We start from the raw sequence: 13270 nt of genomic DNA, 5'->3' as shown, positions 1-13270 counted from the left end.
TTTAAAATTCTATAGTCCCTGTTGATGACAATTAATAACCCTATCGACGGTGATGCTGGAAATAGTTTGGTCTGCATTTGTGTGAGTGTCTGCCAGGAAGAGATGGAGTGGGAGAAGTTGTGAATAATAGATTTTACCGGATTTCCACAGGGTTGGATTTCTTCTGCTTATTTCTCTTCGTCCCGTCTTGCTCCCTGTCTCATTCTTCCTGTCTCTCTATCGTTCTTTCTCTTTCCTTCTCTTTCTCTCACTAATTCTCCCCCTCCTCTCTTTCTCCCTCGCTTTCTCTCTCTCTCTCTCTCTGACAGTATGCTGCACAGGGCAGGATGAGCTGTTCTCCAGCCTGTTTCCATGGAGATGCAGAGGAACTGTAGTGTGTGTCAGTAATATAAACGCGCACACACACCCTGTGTGTGTGTGTGTGTGTGTGTGTGTGTGTGTGTGTGTGTGTATGTGTGTGTCCCTCCCTGCTTGGCGCATTCCTCTAAATTGTCCGACTCTTTGGAATTCAGTGCATAGATCATAGATTTTGTGACACCTTTTCATTATGTTTTGATATGATTGTGTGTAATTGCCAATATATTTGCCCATATTGGGATTTACAGTGTGTGTGTGTGTGTGTGTGTGTGTGTGTGCGTGTGTGTGTGTGTGTGTACGTGTTCGTGTGTATTATATTTTTTGTGACAGCATGGTAGTGGGTGATGATTGACATGAATCTCTCGCCATATTGCATTCCTGCATCACCTACAAGGCATTTATATTCAGGATAGAGATACACTCACTCACACACAAACAAACAAACAAACACACACACACACACACACACACACACACACACACACACACTGTAAACCCCAATATGGGGTTACATATTACATATGTAATAATTCCATAAAGAGCAATATATTGGCAAATACACAAAATGTAATTGTATGACTATGCTACAGCACATTACAGAGAAGATTAGCATGGCCCTGTGCAAGGATGACGTGCAAAATAGTGAGGAGATACACCTAAATCTAACCCTAACCTTAAAATCAGTAACAAAAACCCTTATAAAAAGGAAATCTTTTGGCTCTCTTAGGTTTTTTTTTTAAATAAACATGTCGAAACATGTCAACCACACCCACCCACACACACACCCACACCCACACCCACAAACCCACAAACCCACACCCACACACACACACCCACACACAGTCCTTAGAATCATTAAATGTTCAGTGTATCTACAATAACATGGAGGTTTTTCCCACAATGAATAACTTGATGAATCACTGCTTAATTATAGAACTGCTTTAGACTCCCTACGGGGCATGTTTGATAAATGAGATGGTGGGAGCATTTGTGTGGAACGTGAACTTTATGTCATGCCGTGTTCGGTTGCACGTTGTGAAAATGATAACATTTTATATGAAGGTTAAAAACACATTCTCATTTTAAGTGCTCTGACACATGGTCAGCTGTCTGACAATATTACGTGTCTATAGCTGATTGCCGCCTGTAATTTTTATGGTGTGTCTCACACTGATCGCTCTGGTCAGCCCTTATCATCTCAGTTAGTGTGTGTCTATGCAGGGTCGGAAGCCTATGGTAAGGTGAGGATTCTCCAGCTGGCTGTTCATGAATCAATGCAGGGTAAGAGAGCAAAGCCAGAAAACAACACTCTTGAATGGGCAAATAGAGAAAACTGATTTTTTTTTTGTTTGTCTCTTCAACATGCCTGAAATTATGGTTTGCAGTCCATCCATCCATCCATCCATCCATCCATCTAGCGTTCTCCAGTGACATTTCATATCGATGTATGTAATCTAACAGGCACAAAGTGGCATCTATATAATACTTAAAAATTCCCTTTTCACGTTGGCTTGAGCAAAGCATTGTGGGAAATACCAATCTATTACTGAAAATAATCAGAAGGAATAAATCTGTTCGGTTGTTTTAAAGTTACTACCTATTTTCACAATAACAAGTCTTTGCTACAGCATAGAGTAACACCACCAACTTGTGAATGTGAAGACACACTCATGTGAAGACAGCCACCACATTTTTTTTTTGTCTTGAATAAAATTCTCATTGAGCTGGTTTTAAACACGTTTTACACTCTGACACACATCTACTAAATCACAACATAGGCACAAAGCTTGCTAACTCTCATCTGTGGATGTGTCAGTTTCTTACCATGTTTTATTTTGTGTAGCTTGAGTAAAGATCCTTTTCCTTTAAGAGCTCTTGTTCCTTTTTTTTAAAAAAAACAAAACAAAACAAAACACATACACATATTCCACACCTGTCCACACACTCGGTACACTCATAGTTGACAGAATACTCGTTGCAGTGCATAACCATTTCCCCCCGTACTTTTACACCATACACAGCTAGTTCTGGGCCAGCAATATCAGATCAGTTCAGACACCAAAATGCTGCCGGTCTAAAGCTGAGAACCTCTGTGAAATTTAGTATCACAGTTAAAACTGATGCTGTAGTTGCAACAAACTGTATAAGCTACGCTGTTAATGCTAACACTAACGACAAAAAAATTATATAGAGCTTTTAAAAATGGACGTTGTCACAAAGCAGCTTTACAGAAAATCCAGATGTAGAGTTAGATTGCTAATGAGCAAGCCAGAGGTGCCAGGGGCAAGTAGCAAAACCAGTGAGGAAGAAACTTTGAGAGTAACCAGCCTCAAAAGAAAACCCATCCTTTTCTGTGTGACACCAGGAAGTACGATTATAAATCATTACAAATCATGTCTCTATACTATCACGTCAGACAGCCCTGAGTGTGTTGAATGGATCTTCAGTGTGAGCATCGGGGCCTTTTATGAGTACAGAGAAGTTTTTAGCTTCAGGTATCTAGTATGCACATGAGGTTATCCACTGAATAATGTGTGAGACTTGGACATAAATGGGTTTTGGGAAGTGCACTCTTTAGGGTATTCATGTCAGACAATCCACAGCAACAATGAGGAAGCTGAAGGAAGGAAGGAAGGAAGCTCTAAGCATAAGTAGAGTGCCAGGATAGGCTAGGCAGGCAACGAAACACATTGGTCTCATCTTGTGTGCATCGCCTATATTGAGATCTGTATTTGGCTTTGGATGCTGAAATATAATTGGCAAGTACATACTCAGCAGTACCAGCAATTTGAGAAACACGTCAACATGAGCTCAAATCTGAAAGGGTAGGTCCTTACGGACCATCATGTGCATATTGCTGATATGACACAGTGCATGACTTGTAGAAGGAAAAAGAATTGCACTTTCTCAGTCTGTTATCCAGTTAGCCTACTGAAAATGGTTTAATGTGAAGTTAATTATGTCATTATAGTGAGGAGTAATCCTATTTTCTTTACACTTTCTTCGGCAGGTTCTCAGCATTCAAATACTCATTAATGCTGTGTAAAGTTGCCAGCATATCAGATGCATGCCATCGCTAAAAATCTGCACAAATAATGCATCAGTAGATTTATTTAAATTCATATCTCCTCTTATTGTAAACGTCCTTCAGTGCTCCGTTTTCAGTGGTCGCTCAGACTTACACGCACAGTAGCCAATCAGGATGTTCAGTAAGGACCTACCCTCTCAGTTTTGAGTTAATGCTGTTGTGTTTACTGTGGAGTTTTCATATTTGTATTAATTTTCGTCGTGTTTCTGATTTGCTGTTTCATTTTGGCTTGTTTGCTCTTATTCGGGCCACTGTGGACATCGGCGTGAACGCTGTGCCGAGAATATTCCACCACCCAAATAATATCCGGTCAGCATTGGTCCTGTAGTCTCTTTCTATTGATAGAAGGCTTGAGATGGGCCAGATGGGTCATGACAACTTGCATATTAGAGCAGAGATGCGATATAGTCACTGATTATGCATCTACAGTACATGACAGGTTTTTCTGATACAGTGGGTGATAAATGTCTCTATGAGCTATAAGTGTACCTAAACGAGCAACATCACACACCGGTTCTTAAAATGGTTTGATGGTTTCCTAAACCAACATATCCCAATAATCAGCACTATGACTTGGCACAAGGAGTATAATTCTGGTCAAGAACAGACTGGACCTTTGTGGGGTCAGTTCATTTGGCTGTCCTGACATCACACATTACGTGAACACAAATGCGTATGTTTCAGCCCAGCAATGCTAATGCTCAATGAAAATCTGCTAGCAGAGTGCACAACATGCATAATAATAACTTTTTTTTTTTTAGGGAAACAACACTGTTTAGGGAAATTCACACTTGTTCGGAGGAAAACAGTGCCATCGACTTCTTATGTTTCCTTAATCGGTTTCTCATCAAGCATGAAATCCATTTATGTTCTTTTTCATCGCTCACTCCCCCAGCAGTAGAGTGCAGACCTAGTGTGCTCTTTTAACAGGATCTTGGAGATGCAATGGAAAATTGTGCGCATTTTAGGACTGATTGTTGAATGAAGAAAGAATGTGATCTGTGTGAATTTCACCGTGGCATGGTTGTTGGTGCCAGATGGGCTGGTTTGAGTATTTCAGAAACTGCTGATCTCCTGGGAATTTCACACACACACACAACAGTTTTTATAGTTTACACAGAATGGTGCAGAAAAACAAAACAAAACAAAACAAAAAACATTGAGTGAGCGACAGTTCTGTGGGTGGAAATGCTTTCAGAGGAAAATAGCCAGATTGGTTTGAGCTGCCATGAAGTATATAGTGCTCATATAATCACTCTTTACAACAGTGGTGAGCAGAAAAGCACCTCAGCATGCAAAAAAACAAACCATAAAACCTTGAGGTGGATGGGCTACAACAGAAGAACATTGGGTTCCACTTCTGTCAGCCAAGAACAGGAATCTGAGGCTATCCTGGGCATAGACTCACCCAAACTGGACAGCTGAAGATTAGGGGGAAAAAATCACCTGGTCTTTTGCTCTCTGTATCACAGCAGTTGCAGTATAATGTTAGCAGTAAAGGGACTTACACAAGTGTGTAATTGAGAATGATTACATCTTAGGGGAAGAAACATGTTTTATTGAATGTCAGAGCAGTGTTTGTGGAACAGCGCAACTTCACATTTTTGCGAACTCCTTTGTTGTGGTGCCAAGGTGCCCACTGGCATTTAATGGGATGAATGGTGCATTCATGACATGATTGAGCACAGTGCTGCGGCAAAAAACAGCTGTTATTACTAAAGCTTATTACTAAAGTGTCAAATCAGGTCTGCTATCAGAGCAGCATTACCACATGTGGTCCAGCAGGCTACATGATCATTATTAAAATATACAATATATATGATGTGATATTCAGCATACACAACGTACACAAATTGGGTTTTCTTTGGGATGGAGACTACATTTTACTCCTTATTTTGGGATATTTTAAACTAAAGAATTGCATAAAATCCTTCTCAGAGAAGGTAAACCCAGAATTCTGTTCACTGCACGAAGGTTTCTATTCATTTAATGACCACTATTGTGATAATAATAAACCATAATGAAAGCCTAGACAGCTATTGTGAGATAAAAGTGTAATATTAGTAAATCGTCCACATACATGGATGAGAAACACTCTGAATGTTACGAGCTTCTGCAATTCTGGTTAACTAAATGATGTATTTGTGGCTCTGCAGGTTAAAAATGAAGAAATCCTACCTATTAAATTCGTGTAATGTACACGGTTCTGTTAATCCAGTCTGTTTTATTTAGATTATACAGTATAGTGATGTTATTTAAGTTAATCCTAGATATATATCAGTGATGATCCATGATGCAATAGAAAAAAAAAATCCAAACAGTATTATTTATGTTATTTATTTACAGAATTATTCCAGCATGCGTGAAGGATAATAAATGAAATGAAACTAAGTATCAGGCAAAAAATGAATAAATAAATAAATCTTAAATCATGTTCAAATCATGTACAGTCTGTCTGGTCAAAGATCTTCACCTATTTCAGTATTTTCAGAGGTGAATTGTCCTGAATATCTACCATCTGCTCTCTGTAGAATCTAATTTATATGCATTTTGTCACTATCAGATGTTTGGAAATAAGCGATAGAGAAAATAAGACATTCACTAACATTATATTGTGCTTACTTCAACAAACGCACTTTTATTTGGCTCCTTATTACCTTCATGAACAAATGATGATCTGTGTAATAGAAATACAATTTCATAATGTTTATTAGACAAACCCGTTTTTTTTTTTTTTTCATTCACCATGCACAGCTGCAGGGAATACCTTTCAAGGCTGATGAAATTACCCCAGAGCTGTGCAACATACACACTCGTGGTTGATTAGATATCAGTCCAATAACCTGATGGTTTAGTGTTGTTTTATCATCCTGGAACAATTAATCTATCTGTGTAAATATGGTGTAGAGGTGTCAGATGTGCTGCATTCAATCAGTAGTGTGTGTAATTCCTAGTAACTTGTGAATGATAGGAGCTAGCAGATTTGTCCGAGAGGGCTCAAGCTGTATGAATGCTGAGTGTATTGAAAGGACAGAAACGTCATTATTAATGAATTAATATAGTTCGTACACATCTTCCGTAATTCTGTTATCATCATGAAAATGATTAGATATGTCGATTTTATGTAAATGTGTTTTATTTGCATCCCATGTGGGCTAATTTAAAACACAACCTGAGTAATTCGTAAGGAAATGAATGAAATGAACAGCAAGGCAAGTTTTATTAATGCCGATTAAACAATGGGATTATAAATGACAATCTACACAGATCAACCATCAACCAGTGGTTTTAACCAGCATTAAAACCACTGAGAGGAGAAGTGAATAACGTGCATTATCTTGTTACAATGGCACCTGTCAAGGGGTGGGATATAGTGTAAGGGGAAATGTGAGGACCTGAGCGACTTTTGGCCAAATTGTGACGGCTAGATGACTGGGTCAGAGCATCTCCCAAACAGCAGGTCTTGTGGGGTGTTTGTATGCAGTGGTTAGTACCTAACAAAAGTGGTTCAAGTCCAATTCCACAGAAGAGCTACTATAGCACAAACTGCTGTAAAAGGTAATGCTGGCTATGATAGAAAGGTGTCAGAACACACAATGCGTCACAGCTTGCTATGTATGGGGCTGCGTAGCCACAGACCCATCAGAGTGACTCATGTCCACTGCGAAAATCGCCTACAATGGGCACACAAGCATCAGAACTGGACCATGGAGCAATGGAAGAAGGTGGCCTGGTCTGATGAATCATGTTTGCTTTTATGGATGGCTGGGTGTGTGTGACGCTTACCTGGAGAAGAGATGGAACCAGGATGCACTAGAGGAAGAAGGCAAGCTGGCGGAATCATTGTGATGCTCTGGGCAATGTTCTTCTGAGAAACGTTGGGTCCTGGCATTCATGTGGATGATACTTGGACACGTGCCACCTACCAAAACATTGTTGCAGGGAACAGTATTTCCTAATGGCAGTGGCCTCTTTCAGCAGGATAATGCGCCCTGCCACACTGGAAAAGTTGTTCAGGAATGGTTTGAGGAACAGAGTTCAAGGTGTTGACTTAGTCTCCAAGTTCCCTGGCTCTCAATTTGAACAAGCATCTGTGGGATGTTCTGGACAAACAATTCCGATCCCATCTTGCAAATAACAGGACTTAAAGGATCTGGTGCTAATGTCTTTTACTTAACTAACAGAAAGCAACGAATGCTGTCAACATATAATTTTGCAAACTGGGTCTAGTTTAGCATTTGGTTTTGGATCTATTTTTAAGATTGATTGATTCACAGTGCTACTTTTGTACACAAAGATGTGAATGTTCACAGTTTTAGAAACATAATTCTGTTGGCCTTTTTGCAGAAAAAAACCCCCATTGTAATAGCACAATTAAACAAACTGAACAGAATCTTTAGAGCTGCATGCTGCCAGAAATCTGAAGCTTACAGAAAGAATGGGCACTCAGACACGTGGGATTTTATTGTGTTATGCATTATTATATTATTTTACATATAGGAGTTATTGTAATCTGTCTCTTGACAATGCACTTAATCCTTGTAAATGTTTAATCATATTAATTTAAACCATCAAAGTCTTATCACCTCTACATGATAGTAAGGGTTTTCACCTCAGTATATGTTTTATTTAAAGTGAAACGCACATGAACAAAGACTAGGACTATGTAACATAAACACAAACATATACTAGACCTGCTTGAAATATACGTGAACATGGCATGGATACAACAACGCTACTCACAGCGGAGACACTAGACAAGGAGTGCTATACAAACATGACAAATAGTGATCATTGTGCATGAACGTGGTTCAGATGTTTGTGATCATGTGACTTTGTGCGTGACATGAACACGTGGAATATAGTGGCTAATGGATGCTGTAGTCTGGCTTTGAGGGGGTCCTGGATCACCAGGCAAGGTATCCTAGGTCTGATGGGCTTCCTCTGGACAGCGGGAACCAAACGTGTCATAGTCCGCAGTGCAATGGGTCAAAGTCACTTCCTTGGGGCGGGGACGGTGGGTAACGACATCCTGGGTTCATGGGGGAGAGTGGACTTGATGTACGATTCCATGCTGACCTTGTGTGTGGCCTGCAGCATTGTTTCATCAACCTTTGGCTTGGGCATCTCTTGGGAAGCCACCTGGTTCCCTTCGGAAGCCTCCCAGTGAGCCTCTGACATGGGCTCATCTTTAGAGACCAACCTATCTGCCTCTGGTGTTGGCTGGGCTGGCGAGGCCACCACGTTGGCCTCTGGTGTTGGCTGGGTTGGCAAGGCTGCCCTGTCAGCCTATGGCATTGGCTGGGCTGGTGACGCCGCCCCATCGGACTTTGGCGTTGGCTGGGCTGATGAGGCCAATATCAGGCCACTATCAGTATCATTGTCACTATCACTATCAGTAGAAGCTGCTCCCTCAGACTCTAGTGTGGGTTATGCTGAGAAGGCTATCCCGTCGGCCTCAGCCATTAGCTGGTTCATTGAGGCCACCCCCTTGGCCTCTGGTGTTAGTTGCACCGGGTATTCCACTTCCTCTACCTTTGGTATGCGTCCTGCTGTCAACCTGGTGCACAGGTAGTACCCCTCCCCCCAATTTTTTTTTGATGGAGCCAAGTCTGGAGCTGGTTCAGGATCATTCTGATCTGGTTGAGCTGCCATTAGTTCTCGTGGATCTGCTTAGCCTAGTCTGACATGATCTGCATCTATGCTTTGGTCTAGCATTCTGTTACGGTTTGGATCAAGATGGATGCAAGTGCGGAGTATTTTATTTAACGTGAAACACATGTGAACAAAGACTAGGAGATCATAAGATAAACACAAATATAAATTACACAAGCATGAAAGGAGTGTCATACAAATGTGACTTAAATAGTGGTGCTCTTTGTGCATAAACACGGCTCAGGTGTTCATAATCATGTGACTTGGTGCAGGACGTGAACATGTGGAGTGCAGTGGCTGATGGGTGCTATGGTCCTGAGCTGCTATCGCGCTAACCTGACATATTTTTGCATTGATTTCCTTAATATTTCATGCAAATTTATGCAAATTAGCCAGATTTTGTGTACAAAAAAATCTTGTTACCAAAGAACCCATTTAAGAGCAAAATCTGTCAACAAAAACACACAAACAAGCTTGTACAAATAAGATGAATCAACACATTTTTAAATGGTTAAATGCATGTTTTCGTAGCTTGAAGCAGGAAAAAATAATAAAAAGAAATTACATAAATATGTTTCCTTTTAAGAGTTACAAGGCCTAAATGGAACCCCAATATTGAAATCAAACCTATTAAACCCATAGAATACAGATATGTTCATTTCTATAAAACCTATCATTTGAATATAAAACCCTTAAGTCTCTGTTTTTTCCCCCCGACTATTCATATGCTGATGGAATGGAGTCAGCATTGATGTGAAAAGTAAAGGTAGTTGACAGAGTAATATGAGCTACACGTTAAGTGATCTAGAAGTCTTTTGCACTGACAAAATTTGATATAACTCACAAGATACTTTTTAAAGCACTTTTAAATTAGCTTAGTAAGGACATTCACCGTAACTGTACTTCTAAGTGATTTGATTCCATTCGGTGCATTTGAGGATGTGATAAGATGAGGACACACTTAAATTGACACATTTCTCACTTTGTACAATGCAGAGAGATTAGAGGCGGCCCATGTTACATTACACAGGAGTGAATATGTAGAGTACGGATATAAGAATATCAACCTATTTCAGATGCAAGTCTAAGAATGGGGTTTTTCATCATTCTTAAATGAACATTCTCCATTGTTAGTAAATCTTTCTGGAAAAAAAAATACGGGAATTATAATGAAATGCTGCTTAAAGGACCCCATTCTGAACAACATTTTCTAATCTCTTTGAAATGTAATAAACTGAAGTAAATCTTACATAATATTATTAGGTAGTTACTTCATTTGGGGAAGACAGTATTTGTTCTAAGAACACTGTACAGGTGCAGAAGTTGTTCTGTTCATGTTAAAGTTGTTTATATTTACGTTGTTATAATTTGTGAATGAAAAATGATTCATTTCTTTCAACAGCCCCCCCCCCCCCCCCCCCCCCCCCCCCCCACACACACACACACACACACACACAATGTTTTCTAGCCTTTCCAGGGGCAAAGTGGTAGTAGGGTTGACACAGAAAATAAATAAATTCTGGTCTAGACCACACCCACTTCCAGTTTAGCATATAGAGATACAGATGAGTATATTGGAGCTCTAAATAGATACGGATAAAAGATTGTGATAAACCCCAAAACTATACTGTTCCCCAAAGGTTTGCAGACACCTAGCTTTTCTCAGGTTCTCTATCTCTCTTGAGTCCTCTGGTCTCCCCAAAACATGGCGATAGGTGGACTGCCTAATCTAGATTTCCACTTGGTTTGAAAGAGTGGGTGAAAGTGTGTGTACACGATGCCATAAGATTAACTGGTGTCTCATACATGGTTCCTGCGTCATGCCCTGTTTTCTACCGTGACCCTGACCAGGATAATTCAGGAAGATGAATGAATGAATGAGTGAATGAATGAACAGGCAATATCACACATTGAAATATTTGTGACAGTAATGAAAGTTAAACCACATGACTTCAGTCTTTTGGTTTGACTCCTCCCAGGATATAATCCGGATGCCTGAGCAGGTTTTTCCATTACACACATCACAGCATCCAAAGCACTTCAAACACAGATTTAAGACGTGTTTATGGTCAGTGGAAAGCAAATAATAAAAAAAAAAAGTGTTTTTTTCCCCCCATAGTATACATAAAATCACAACGCACAATACAAGATAAGGATGCTATGCACAAACTAATCATGCATTACTTTATGGAAAGTAAAATCATTGTATAACTGAGCGTCTGTTTCTTTCGTCAGAAAATCCTGCAGTGATCCTTGAGCGATTCTTTAAGATGGACATCGAGTCTAGCAGATAGATCCATATAAAAACTGCTGGTGGACAAATATCAAATGTAATTGGCAGATTAGCAAGGGACATTATTAATGTTGTGTTTGCTAATAGCTAACATTGGAGTGCAAGAGAGTGGATTTCATGAAGTGAAACTTTCTACATACAGCTGTTTATGTAGCTTCTTCTTGTCAGCCTGCCCTGTTACTGCATTTATTGTGAGCCCTTTAGTATGATCCAATATATTTAGTTCTTTTCCTTACAATGGTTTATAGTTCTTTAATACAGTGGTAGCTTTTTTGCTCCTCTTGTGCTAATTATTGCCCAGGCTGGAGGATTGATCTCTGTGTGTTTAATGCTGCTGTATTCAGCTCCTTTGAGTTCCATATTGCCTGCAGGTATTGTGCCAAATCAAATAGGGGTTTTTTGTATACTTGTGTTGCCTGGTGTCTTGTTATCTCCAAGGTGTCCATTGAAGAATGATCCGAATGAAGAAGGACTGACAGGTTTTTCAACGATCTAGTCAATCTTTTTGCACTCAGAACATGTATTCAGAACAGGCTTGATTGGTTTCATGTAAAATGTTTGGTGTGTGTATGTGTGTGTGTGTGTGTGTGTGTTTTTTTGTTCTGTAGGAACAATTCTTTCTCGTTTTAATGAATACCTTAGAAATCATTGCAAAGTTTTAGAGGATTCATGATAGAGACTGAGACAATTATTACAGATATTTAGATATTATATATATATATATATATATATATATATATATATATATATATATATATATATATATATATATATATATATATTTCAGTTTATGAACTCACAATCTCCTAAGCCCCTGCTAAAAGTTTTTTCTTGTCAGGGGATAGAGGAGCATGATTTTGAACTCTGACCCAATATTTGCACCACAGAACTCATTTATCTGCTTTAACAGCTCCTTGATTTAATTTAAACAGAGCAGATTGTCTTGCCAGGAGGAGTTGTCTTGGTAATGATAAATACCACAGTGGATTGTTTGAGAGGGCAGATAAAACCTTCAGCTTATGAGTGTGATTTGAGAAGCATTTATAAAAAGGTACAAAGGAAGGCCTGGAAATCTGGGCAGCTTGGTCTTTGTGAAGGACAAAGTGGACATACGATCCCATGACATTACATTTCTCAGTAATCACTGGGCATGAGGCAAGAATACACCCAGAATCGTACACCAGAATACACCCAGTAGACACCCAGAATGGTAAATACATTCACACCTAGTGTAGCCAGTCCACCTGCTGGCATGAACATGGAGAACCTGATGGAAACCCATGCAAGCACAGGGAGGATAGGCACAGAAACGCCATGGAATTATAAGTGAAGTAAATTATTGACACCCTTAAATTAATTGCTAACAATTTTTCATCCTTGGAAACAAAGCTTGTTTGTTGCCTTTGCCTTGTGTGGACAGCAATGGAAATAATCTCTTTAAATTTATTGTGCATTTATTCTTGGTGATTCTAATGATTTCTATGCATCCTAATTAGCAAATAAATCACCATAGATTGGTGATGGTCCTTTCTGTTCATTGACTGGGTACAGTGAGCAATTATATAACTACATAGTGACCTACATGATGGATTTACATGAAAATAAAATAATTGCCAATGAGTGCAGGTACAGTATCTATAAGGCAGCTGTACAGTGGAGTGTGTACTTCTTGTATACTAAAGTGGAAGGGATTATGGTATATAGTCCTTGGTTTTCCGTGTCAAACAGCATTTTAAAGCCATGCTTCAACATTTTCAGTTCTCTAGTGTCCTTGAGTTATTGTTTTTTAATGCCTACCTCTAGTTTCCCTGGTTACTAGTTCCTTATTTTTATTTATAGTTTCCTAATTCATAGTCTTTGGGCACTGTAATATAGGA

General features: G+C 39.4%; 1 protein-coding gene and 1 pseudogene across 2 annotated transcripts in view; both read left to right on the top strand.

The window, feature by feature from the left end:
* LOC128628635 (disks large-associated protein 2) overlaps positions 1-13270 on the top strand; it is a 145372-nt gene that overhangs the window by 13456 nt on the left and 118646 nt on the right. The window lies entirely within an intron of this gene.
* LOC124626327 (uncharacterized) lies at positions 923-1019 on the top strand (annotated as a pseudogene).

The sequence above is a fragment of the Ictalurus punctatus genome, chromosome 25 (assembly GCF_001660625.3).
Source record: "Ictalurus punctatus breed USDA103 chromosome 25, Coco_2.0, whole genome shotgun sequence".
NCBI lineage: Eukaryota > Metazoa > Chordata > Actinopteri > Siluriformes > Ictaluridae > Ictalurus > Ictalurus punctatus.
Note: the sequence above shows the minus strand (reverse complement) of the source record. Positions and strands in the feature narration are given on the sequence as shown.